A 13100-nucleotide genomic window follows, 5' to 3' on the forward strand; every position below is an offset into this window, starting at 1 on the left:
TTTTCAGAGATGAGCACACTGTCAGTGCTCAAAAAATAGTAAGAAAATCTGTTTTTTCTTTGAATGTATGGAGCTGCTTTTTCTTTTGTATAAATTAGCATAATCTGGAAGACTTCCAGATATTTTGGTAGCTCCCATGCTTGCCAGTTGGGTATCCTACAATATGCTTTATTATTGCTTACTTAGATACCTACTTATCTAGGATAATAGACACAGTACTTATGTATACATATATATAGATAGATAAAGTACAAACATGTATCTTTACACATACGTATTTGATTATTTTACAACTCTAAAAGGAATCACAAACTTAAAAACTATTAAGAACGTTCCTTGACCTGCTGGCTCGTTCTCTGGCTCTGCCTTGGGCCATCCCTGCCAGCCCTTTCCTGGAAAACGTAGCCATGGTTGCTGGATAATTCCCTCCAGGAAAAGAATCAGGTCTGACTCCCTCTACCTTCCTCTCTTTGCCAGTGTTATCTGTGCAGAAATTGTGACCTCGAGTACCCTGCATATGTCTCACAGCATCCCCACAGCATGCAACATGCATTGATACAACTGGGATGTAACAACACAAGCACGGCAGGCAGCAGCACAGCCCTCATGTCATTTCAGAGCCTTTGAACTGAAAAGGAATACACACACAAGAATAATGACATTTTAGGTCTACAGGTGCATCACACCGAGTCCAGCAGAGACTCAAGTCTTGGGGTCCCGTGGAGCTGACATGGCCCTAGAAGATCCTGCCCTCACACAAATGAATTGAGACAATCACCTGGCTTCAGAGCCAGGAATCAGACCTGCTTTTATTTAGCAATAGAGATGTGTCCTCACAGCTTCAGAAGCTTGAATGGGGTGAGATGAAGCCCACCTCATGCTTGTAAATGTCATTGACAATCCCCTCTCTTCCCAGCCCCAGATATTTGTCAGCCAGGCTAAATACACCCAGAAGAACCTGCATTCTGAGACTGATTTGGTACTCACATTTCCTCCCGTAATATTAGCTTACCTACAGTCAAACTGAGCTTGTCAGGATCAGTCCCAGTGTTGATGAAGTCCAAGTCTGGCTGCTAGTTGATAAAACAGGTAAGTGGTGACTGATAGCTTCAACTCTGACATTATTTCTCCCCTGAAAGAGTGGATAACTTCTAATATATGGTGTTCCTGCACACAGAGCTTTTAACCATCTGGTAGGGTATAATAAACTTAAACTTTTCTCAGTTTCCTTAAACTTCTGATGAAAAAAAAAAAACAACTTCAGAATTTATAGAATTTATAGCTGCAATGTCAGAGGAAATTTGTTGTTCCCATAAGATCAGCACTGAGAATGTGTTTGTTTTGCTTGTTAATTATGTGGGAGAAACCCATCTCCTCTCATCCACCCATCATTTCCAGAGCCTTGTATCAATATACATCAGTAGCAGCTACACCAGATTTGTTCTCACTTAAAATGAGAGCAAGAAAATTCAGCTCTGTTTCTTACATACTCCTAAATATAGCCCTAGAATGAAAAAAATATTAAAAAAAAAAACAAACACCTGCTAAAGGCATACACTGGGACTAGACTTCAGGGACATTGCTCAGCTATAAGGACTTGGGCAAAGGCTATATATCTTTCAGCTCATTTACACAGACTGAGCATAAAGGAATCCGCACTGCAAGCCCTGGATAACTTATCAGATTTAAAAAAGGTAATCATGATATTAATTTATACCCTCTGTCTATAATGCTAGGTAATGTATTTTGGCAAACATCATTTATAGCTAGAATTATTCTCCCTTGGGTAGCTGTAAATGGCTCCTCTTCATTCAAATATGTCTTGCCTGCATGCACAGAAAAGCACAGGCTATCTTCCAGCTTTAATCAATATTATGATCAACTCTGAATCAAATTAAAATGTATTTGCTTGGCATTTCAGATGATGAAGTAATGCTCATCCCCAGCTGCAGCAAGACACCAGGGAGTTGTAGAAGGCAGCTGGGACCACTGGGCCTCATGCTGTGCACCAGAAGTTCCCCACTGGAGGTGCTGGGAGCAATTCATTGTGCACTCAGGAATGGTGGATGATGCACATTTTGGCTGGCAGAAGAACAGGTGATGTGGGTGAAAGCCTTGCTAGCATAGATGTGCAGAAACACTTGAGTACAAGACAGAAAACCCAGTACGGGCAACATGGACACACTGGAAAAAGTCCAGCGTAGGGCCACAAAGGTGATGAAGGGACTGGGATCTCTCTGATGAGAAAAGGCTAAGACTGTTGGTGCTTTTTAGTCTGGAGAAGACAAGGCTAAGGGGATATCTCATCAATGTATGTAAATACTTGAAGGGAGGATGTGATGAAGTCAAAGCCAGCCTCATTTCAGTGGTGCCCGTTGCTGGGAGAAGAGGTGGTGGGCACAACCTGGGACACAGGAGGCTCTGTCTGACCACCAGGAGCACTTCTGCGCTGTGTGGGTGACTGAGCACTGGCACAGGCTGCCCACAGAGGCTGTGGGGTCTCCTCCTTGTAGACCTTCAGAAGCTGCCTGGACGTGGTCCTGGGCAGCCTGCTCTGGGTGTCCCTGTTTGGGCAGGGGTGGAGCAGCCGGCCTCCAGAGGGTCCCGCCAGCCTCAGCTCTCTGTGATTCTGTGATTCTGTAACTCCATCTAAGCTGCAGTGCTACAAATTTCTCCTTGGGGAGAGACACGGGAAGGTGGTGGAAATTTATTGCAGTTCATTTGCAGCCTCTGCTGGGGGAGGTCTGACGCTGATCGAGCCCGTGGCTCCCCTGGCTGTCCTCTGCTCTGCAGCTCCTTTTGGTTGAGCTGATGCATCTGCTTCCACAGCAGCTGCTGCTCCAGCCAGCTCTTTGGAGAGGTTGCTTGACACCAATTTAAATATTTATTGGACATTTGGTCTAATGCCCACTGCTTGGGAAGCATCTTATATTATGTGTATAAAAGCAACGGGCAAGGTTTTACAAGAAACTGGCCTACAAATGAACATCTCTGAGTGCTCATTGCCGAGACCACGCATCCTCAGGCATGCTTCAGACCTTTCCCTCAGAGTGACATTTCTGCTGTGGTTTTTTTTTTTTTTTTAGTTTTATTGGGCTATATTCTTCAGTACCTGCAGGAATCAGAGCAGCTTTGCTAGAGAAGCCTTGAAAAGCAGAGAGCAAATGAGAATTTATTCTCAATAGTTCCTTGAAAGGTTTATATCTGGACTGAACACTTGCGACACAAGAACAAATATTCACTACCTACACTAATTGGAGGAGCCCCGTTGCAAGCTGACAAAGTTTGCATAGAAATTGATCCTTCACAATGCTGCATGAACACTCACATACATTGTGTGCTCTGCGAAATGAGGGGAGTGTGCACATTTGTTACCACTAGTCACGTGCACGGCGCTCTGCGATATTATCCAGAGAAGTTGGAGTGATCCTTTGTGTCAGAGCTTCCAGCTAAAGATGCAGATCACGCACCGTAGGCTTTATTTATGGTTTTCATCCCTGCTGCCTTGTGAATAGCGGGACTGGATGGACAAAATGTTAAAAAGGAGTGTCAGAAACCTCTGGAAGGCTTGGCAGAGCAGCCAGTGCCTTTTATTTGGGAATCCTCTTATGTCTAGGTTTCAGCATTTAAAGGTTATTTTTCCAAAAAGTGTCTGAAGTCCAATTTTCAGGTCAAAATGGCTTAAGCAGGTTATTATACAGCTATACTAGTAGCATACACTGAACAAGTACCAAACAGTATGCAATAAAAGGGGGAGGAGAAGCATTTCAGTGTGGTACAGTGATGGGCGGTCTGTCACCTGACATTTCTATCCCAACTGCCTGTCCCACGCTCTGCAGCTCACCTTCAACACCGACCTTAGCAAGGAAAAAATGTGACCCTGAGAATTTAAATGAAACAGCCAGAGCTTGTTTTTCTACTGTTTTGTATGCCTTGTGATGATTTATGGCTCTAGAAGGAAGGCAGAATTACTCTGAAATGTGACCTGCCTGGAGAAGATGCAGTTTTCACCAATTTTGTTTGCCCAATGCAGGACGTAAATCACTACACAATCTGCAAGGCAAACTCTCCAAGCAGACAATCCTCTTTCTCCTTCTGTTTTAGACCTACTTCACAGCCAGTTTCCACCAAGAAGTTCAGAGGGTGGCTGTCACGGGGAGGTGAACCACACTGGTGTGCCCCGTGCCATCCCCAGCTCCTGATGGGCATGCAGCGCTTGGGACCCAATTCAACTGTTTGTGCCCCTCAGCAGTGATGAGTTTTTTTTTCTGAAGATGTCTTTATCTCTAAACTTTGCCTACATAGAGTTTTCTATAATTACAGATTTGTAATTACATGCTTAACGATGACACCATTTGCCTGGTGTATTTTTACATAATAGCATTTAAGCTTTACATATTTACTAATCAAAAAGAGATCCTTCCTGCAAATGAAGAATTACAAATATGTATTCTTCCCTTAATTATGCCATAAATAATCTGGATCATTTTCCAAGAAAGCACATTAGAGCTCTGGTAAGGCACTTAGCCTGGTTTGACTGCAATGGTCTGCATCTTGTGATTACCATGTCAGTGTAAGACACCCAAAACGTTAAGTTTTCATTACTATTCTCTCTGAAGTAACTGCAGTGCACTTAAAACAGATGTACAATTCATGGAAATGAATCATTAAAGGGGATTGAGTTGAATTGTGCCTGGCAGATGTTGTCACAAACATTGCTGAAATACTTAAACACTTCTTGCAGCAAGCGGTGATAGGACACTTGGCAGCATAATTATCCCATTGCCACTGAAGTCATGCTTTTCATGTTAATGCATGAAGGGCCTCATAAGCAACCTTGTGGAGCTCTACAGCACAGTTAGGATGGTGATGATGCTCCTTCATCATCTATTTGATAGCTCTTGGGCAAGGCTACAACATCCTTTTGTTGTCCTACACCTTGGCCCTAGAAATGTGGCCCTTCCCTTGCTCAGGCAGTTGAGCTGGTGCATGGGTCTCATCCGTGTCTCGGATCTAGCAGGTTTATGGTGGGGTTCATCTCTAGCCATGCAAATGTCAGTGCAGAGGAGAAGGATGAAGGACATGGCTGATCCCTGGAGGTCTTTAAAAGATGTTTAGATGTAGAGCTTAGTGATATGGTTTAGTGGAGAACTTGTCAGTGTTAGGTCAGAGGTTGGACTTGGTGATCTTGGAGGTCTCTTCCAACCTAGATGATTCTGTGATTCTGTGGGGCAAGGAGTGGGAGCCTGGATAACAGCAAAAAATCACCGTGTTGGTTTAGGCTGGCCAACTCCCTCTCAGTGTTTTGAGAACTCTTGTATTGCTACCATCTGCAATGACTGATTTGCAACATCTCCTTGGGTGCAGAATTTTTTTGTAAGGGGACCAAACTGCAGGCAGGTCTCCAAGGTCTCTGAGAAGATTAAACCTAATCCTGTGGGAATTTAGTTTGGTGTTTAAATACAGTAAGTCCACACCAGACTGTTCTCCTTCACATGGTAGATGCTCAGTCATCTTCCTGTGATTCAATGAGAGCAGCCTGATGGATAGTTCCATTCACATGATGCAGAAAATCTTTTTTCACTTTTCCATTAATGTTTCCCCAGATAAGACTAGTTGATGTAGGAGTGAATCTTTCCTGGCAGGAAAACGTCATGTAGTGAGGCTCATTTTAACTGTTAGAAGAAAAGGGCATTGCCTGTTTCTTCAGGAACTGAACAAAGCATGCAGTCTCCAGTTTATCTAGGATGTGAATAAGATCCATGCTAGCTGTTGATGCCTTCAAAACACACAAGATCTAAACAAGATTTCGATGAAGATATATGGAGTAAGAATACTTGTCAGAGTATTTTATCAGTTATTTCACCCTAAGTAATGATCATAATTTTCTTTCTGTATTGTTGAAATAATACAAAAGAAGCACCTGCCTGAAGGAGGTGTGTTGATCAAGTCTTGAGGCTCCAGCCTCCTGTGTGGAGGTTTCCTCACCTGCAGCCTGGTCTGCCTGATGGCTGGGCTGTTGGCTGCTTGCAGGTCAGCTGTCAGCACCTGGTGATCACTGGCTGAAGCTCATCAGTTATTCACAGAAATGGTAAGTTGTTGGCTTACCAGAAACATTTTTCCTTACTGTCATGCATGATGATCTTTTGTGGTCTAAGCTCCTATCTGCTGTGTTTATGTAACTTCAAAGATGTGGCCATTCTTGTTGCAAGATCATTCATTCCTACTGCCTCTGGGTTAGCAAGTTTTATGATGATGAGGAACTGCTCCTCGTTCAACATTTTCCATTGCAGAATATTCAGAATCTGGATGACCTATTTTACAGCATTTTGCACTATTAATTTTGTTCTTTTTATTGCTGGTGCCCAAACGGTAACAGCTGGAGCAATAAGGAAAATCTGGAGCCACTGCCTCTCTCCAGCACCTTGTCTCTAAGCAGTGCTATCAGCACTTCACAAATCCTCTTCCTTCTGATGGAAAGTATGTTCTGCTCCCTGAGTTATGGGTCCCTACAGCCTGTTTTGTCAGCTCCCTAATGCTTTCTTCCTTCTCAGAGTTATTGCTACCATGCTCTTTTTACACAATACCACCCAAAAGCAATTCTTTTTCTGCAAGAGCACGTTGTGATGTTTCTATACTCTTTGAACCTGTGTCTCATCACTCACCAACACCCAGCAGCGCACCACCACTGTGAATATATAGAGCTTTCCGAAAACATTCTGCTTGTGGGCACATATTTCCCTGTTCCTCCAAGGTGGCCACTGGGTCTGGAATGACACTGGAAGGAGGTTTGGGGTTACTTTCCCAGCCTGCTTTTATGCCAGTTATCTGTCAATACCAGTATGCAATGTTCAGTGATGGGCACATGGGAATGGAGCCAGGGCTGCTGGGGGTCCTGCAGTGTGGCAAACCCATTGCTTGCAGTGGGGCACTGGGCTCTGAACATGTGCACATGGCCCATGGCTGAGGCTGGGGCTGGAATTTGTCCTGGGTAAACACAAATCCTCTGGGTCAACCCTCATCTGAAGGATCAGCCAAGATTTGTCACCCATAAAGCAGTGTGTGGTTTCTCCCTCCTCTTAGATGTGGCACGTCTTGTCTGAAACCCCTTCTGATGGTGAGAGGAGAAACTGGCAACCTGAGAACATTTCGGTAAGAATTAGAAAACAGAGACTGTGAATGGCTTTTTCATCCCCCTGCCAAGCCTAGACAACAACCTGGGATGTGGCACACATTCCCCTCACCTAAAAATGCAAGTGCTGTGTGTGTCATGAATGCTAATATGGTTTTGCCTTTAACAGAGAGCCTGTCCCTCCTGTAAAGCTGACAGTAGTGATGTCTGCTGAAGGATTCACTGGTGTCTTGAGCACGTCTATTTATATACATTAAAACCTGCCATCTATTTATATTAATAAAAGAATCCTATTTATATTAAAAGATTAAAAAGTTTCTCTCATTATCGAGTTCTGTAAATGAGTTCCCCAGAGAAAAAATGAATCAGAAAGCACTTGTATTTTCCTGAGCATAACAAATAGTGAAGCTTTCAGGAGACAGCATTTTTTTTTTTTCCCAGGAAGGGAGCCCTTTTTAAAAATAATTTTAGGCAAGAAAAAGTGTGAAAGTGTTTGAGATTTCAAAGTCATTCCTGAAGGAATAACTAGCTCTTAAGAGGGCTGGAACGTAACGCAACACCCTGGGGAATATCCTGGTTGATAAAACCCAGTGATGGATGCTGTTACCAGCTTAACAAAGAGCTCTACAACATTGTTCCTACGCCCTCCCCTACATATTCTCTGCTCTGTTTCTTGGTTTATCGGCAGTTACAGTAAAAGCACATCAAGGTTTGCTTTACCGGAGTCCTCCCTAATTACTGCAAATTAATAATACTGCAATTTCCCTTCCTCATGGGGATGAATTGAGGGCCCTCTACAATTTGATAAGAAAACTGACACCCTCATTCTAAAATTGCCCATGAATTTGCTTCTGATGGTATTTATGCAGCACATGAAAGCCCCAGCTCCAAATCTCTCCTGTCTCTTACCAAGTTTCTGCTGGAGAAGCAACTTCTCCCTCACACAAGGCATGGCAGGCATGGGGCTCAGCCACAAGCACCAAGCAGGGCAAACCCCACAGCAGGAGCGTGGAGGGCCCCTGCCAACCAGGACCCCACCACCCGATGCTGCAGAGACCGCCAGGTCTGTAAACAGTTCAGAGCAGGAGCTGTGATTTCATGGCTTGTATTAAGCCTAGAATATAATTAATGCTTAACAAATAGCACTAATGATAACAATCGTACTCCTGCACTAATGAAGACTTTATGCTTCTGTCTGCATTGAGCTGCACCGCAGACCCTACCCTGGCTTTAAACCACGAATCCCAGTCATTACGACACACAGAGAGGAATTATGTCCTCCTACATAGTCTATGCTGCAAGCTGAGTGACTGCCTGATGTGCCTCAACAACGGCATTGTGCAATGCACAAATGCATTTAATCATCCTTCCCCACGCTGCTCCCATAGTTTCTTGTTCGGCCTACTTAAAATAACTTCCCCAAATTATGAATCTTTGCATAAGAAATGATGTATGTTTTGGAACACAATGAGGCACATTCTGTACAGAAGCTGTGCTCAGCCATCGGAAGGCAGGAGTGGGCTGCAGGTCCCGAGCAGCAGTGCAATGGGCAATTCAGAGCAGAACTCGCATTGTCTTTAAACACTGCAATTAAACTCAAACATTGTCCTTGTAAATAAAAAAAAAAATGTGCCGCACGGCCTTTGTGGTGGGAAGCTTTTGATGAAATATTTAGGAGAGCGCTTTCTGAATGTGGCTAATTTTCAGAGAACATATTAAAGTTTTATGGGGGCACTAATTTAATCACGGATGATGAATGATTTTAGTTTTATGTTGGGCTTTAACGAGGCTGGCTAAGCGCACGGCGGAAGGGAGCGTTGTGTGCGCGAGGCAGTTGCGTGCCGGGGGCTGGCTGAGTCACGGCTTTCCGAGAGCCTCATCCCTCCAGCTGAGCACGTTTCTGTCACTTCTAACAGGGCTTTAAACCCTCCTGCCTGCCTTGTGGCTGAAGCCAAACGGGAGGAGAACTGTCAGCTGTGAGAGGCCTTCAAAACCAGCAAAGCATCCTTTGGTTAAACCCTCATTAGCCACCTCTGCGCTGCCCCCCAGCCTGCCGCGCAGGGACCTGCCCGCAGCACGTCAGCCAGCTGGGGAAATTATCTCAGCCTGAATATCTCCAGTTGCACACAAATCACACTGAGGGAAAAACAACAAAGCAGGGAGTGTGGTTTTGCAAGGTACCGGCTGTCTTGTGTCTGAAGACAACAGCCAATTTGTCTTAATGCCTGCTGAGCAGTCCTGGCCATGGCAGGAGCCACAATGGGGGGGGATTTGCAGGAATGGTGGGAGCTGCAGGGGTGCCTACATGGAGAAGTTTGTTGTGTTTCTCAACCCAACAAGCAATGCAGCTGTGTGAAATGAATGGCTGGACCTTGACATGTACAAGGATTCTGTGAGTTTGAGTTGGAAGGGACATTAAAGAGACATTTAAGACCTTCTAATTCCAACCCCCTGCCATGGGCTGGGACACCTCCCACCAGACCAGGTTGCCCAAAGCCCCATCCAGCCTGGCCTTGAGCACCTCCAGGGATGGGGCATCCACAGCTTCTCTGGGCAGCCTGTGCCAGGGCCTCACCACCCTCAGAGTGAAGAATTTCTTCCACGTGTCTAATCTAAATCTCCCCTCCTTTAGTTTAAAGCCATTCCCCTTTGTCCTATCACCACACCCCCTGACAAGGAGTCCCTCTCCAGCTTTCCTGCAGGCCCCCTTTAGGCACTGGAAGGCCGCTGTAAGGTCTCCCTGCAGCCTTCTCTTCTCCAGGCTGAACAACCCCAGCTCTCTCAATCTTTCTTCACAGGAGAGGAGCTCCAGCCCTCTGATCATCCTCATGGCCCCCCTCTGGACCCACACTACCATCCCCAGAGCTGGAAACAGTACTGCAGGTGGGGCCTCGCTGCTGTGCCAGTGCTGAGCTGGTTGCGGCTTATGGCAGCTGGGCTGGTGCGTGTTGACTGAAGAGACACCACTCAATGTCAGTGTGAAGTAACTCATTATCAATCCATTCATTCAAATCCACATTTAGGATCTACAGAAATAATTGCCATCATATTAAGATGTATGTTTAAAGCTTGGCAATTAATTAATACGCACAGATTAATACACAACACAAACTCAGTCATTGATACTGGGAAAGTTTTTAATGCAATAAAGCTAAAAGCACAATGACAGGGACATATTACCTCGCCAGATGGCACAGTTTGTTAAAACAAACCAACGCATTTCTAAAACAGTGTCCTAATCTCCACTTGAAACAAATTTTAATTTAAAATGGAAGGATATTTGCATAAAAAGGGTTCAGAGAACAAATATTTCAGAAGTTCACTCTTAGACAAGGGCAGTTCTGGTCTGAGGCAATAGATGGTGGGAAAACATAAGCCAATTAAAATAATCTTTAACACTGGAATTTCAAGCATGAAACTGTCAGTGTGAGTGAATCAGACCATTATGGAAAGTTTTCATCTGGCAGATGCCAGCCAGTATCACCTGTGTTCAGGAGCTGTCAGCAGGATTCGGGTCCAGAACTGTGCAAATAGTGAGTTAACCCCATCAGAAACAATGTTTGTTTTTGGAGGACTGAATCTCTTAAGGGTTTTTTGAAACCTTGGGTCATCGCTGGAGTGGGAATGTCATGCTCTAATGAAATTCGGAATATATTGGAGCAAACAAAAAGAAACAAAACAGTTATTTTTTAAGGGTTTAGTCTGGCTATGCCAAGTCCCATACGAAAAAAAAAAAAAAAAAAAAAAAAAAAAGAAGAGTTAGTATGTTTTGATGAATTTACTATTTGACATAAAAAGGATTCTCATGCTGTGGAAACAGGTGACAAATTTGAGGGTGGATTGAATCCATTCCCTGCTTCTGTTCAGCTCCAACTCTTTGACAGGCAATATGTGTGCATGGCTCACAACGTGACTTTGCTGGACCTGTCCTCCCCCTCTTCTCATACAAAAGGTAAGAAACTTTCTCTTGTCCCTTTTTTTTTTTTTTTATTAATTCTTTTTGATGTTTCCCCTGTCTTGTCTCCTTCTCATGCTCCATCCTTGTGCTGCCCAGGTCCTTCTGGTAAGACTGGTCTTTTGGCTATTTCTGTGATGACCTGTTCAGAGCAGCTCTGATTTTCACTTGAAAGCTTTAGGCACCTTCATATTATGGAAAAGAAAGAAGAGTAAGTGCTTTCTACATTGCTGCTGAGAGGCAAACCGCATGAGACACATAGTCAAAACACATTCTATTACAGAGGCCTTTTTCCCTGCATATGAATTGCAATATTTTTGTGCTGTCCACTAAGCCTCTGTGTGAAACTATGCACAGCAAGGTAATTCAGAGAGATGAAGTCAGGCTCCCTGTCTATGCTCTGCTTATGACACAGCTCCAAAGGGAAAACTGCAGTGACCTGAAAGTCTCAAAAGGGCCAGCTATATGTCCAGCAATATGAAGTGCAATGGGAGAAGATGAGGAGTAAAACTTCACCCTCATCAACTGCAGACCTCAATGGGAGGGAGGAGACCTGAGCTTCACTCTTGGTTCCTCAGTTAGTAGCTGCCTTGTTTTTAATGTGAAATAGAAAATGCATAAACAGTCTTGAAGGCAGGGGCCAGAAACAATCAGAACTTCAGAGACAAATGGTGTTTTGCAGCCGAGCAAGATGTTGCCAGATGTTTCCAAATAATACAGGTGGCGTCCTACTGCATCTCACATCTAGGACCTTATCTTCTCCCAGAACCTCACCTTGGCTGTACAGTACAGACACCCACCTTTATTTTCATTTTTATATATCTCCTACCTATTTTTGTAGGATTATTATTATTGTAATAAATGGCTCAGTCTTGAAAATAGGACTATAATCAAAGTTTACAATTTATTAAAGGAATAGAGGTAAGCAAACAGCGCTGGGTGTGCCAGGAGTCTCTGCTCCACCAAGACGCACACCAGGTACATCAAGCAGCTGATTTTTATGCTCCTAGGCTGATACATATTCTTTACTACTTCTAAAAAAACAGGGTTATTATAATTAGTTTCCGGAATCCAAACCCTCCTACTGGAGCATGCGTATCAGTCTCTGTTAGTCCCTCTGGGGGTCTCTCGTGCTGAAGGCTCATAGTCTTCCTCCCTCTTGTCCTTCTCCTTTGTCCAACTTGAATGTATGTCAGAGACTTGTGCAACGTCCCCTACAAGCTTTGTCTTTTAGTTGTTCTTCAGCTCTCCCAGTCTCCTTAATCTCCTGGCCAGAGACTTGCACAGTGTCCCATGCAATAGTCATAATAGTTAGCAGTTGTTCTGAAACCCCCCAGATATCAGAGACTTCAAGGAAAAGCCTACAAATACATTTCCCTTCAAGCTCTCTATTGACACGAATTGCTAAAACATTCCTTTGCAGGATACAAGAATTATATACATTAACCACTCTGTTTTTCTTAGACTTGTGGTTATACAAGGGTATGTAAGACAGAAGGTCACATTCATCATACCATGCGGCCCTAGCATTGTTCCATACTGACATGAATCAGATGAACATATCTCACATTATTATTATATTTAATAAAACATTCAGGACCAACACATCCATGTGGCAAAGAATACTTTGCTTCCTTGAGAAATGTCCATTTGGACTGGACACCAGACAATTATTTCAAATATCTGAAGCTCCTAAAATCATCTGTTTTGAAAGACAGTGAAAGAAAAATGAAAGCCTAAATCAAAACAAGTAACAAATGGTGGGTACAAAGGTGACTAATCAGTTGTCATCTCAAGCCCCCTCTTAGTCTGCTTGCATAAGCAGTACAAGCTGTACCTGTTTAAATCAGACACAGGCAAGTATTCACAGTCCTCTGTATCCAATAAATTAACTTTCATATTTTCTCAATAGCTTTTAAGAAGATCAGAAGAAAAACCAAACACATTTTAAGTGTTCTTTAAAATCTGGTAAAAGTTTTAAAGATTCTTTTTTTTTTTTTTTTTTTTCCTCTC

Source organism: Netta rufina (genome assembly GCF_964035555.1).
Source record: "Netta rufina genome assembly, chromosome: 1".
NCBI lineage: Eukaryota > Metazoa > Chordata > Aves > Anseriformes > Anatidae > Netta > Netta rufina.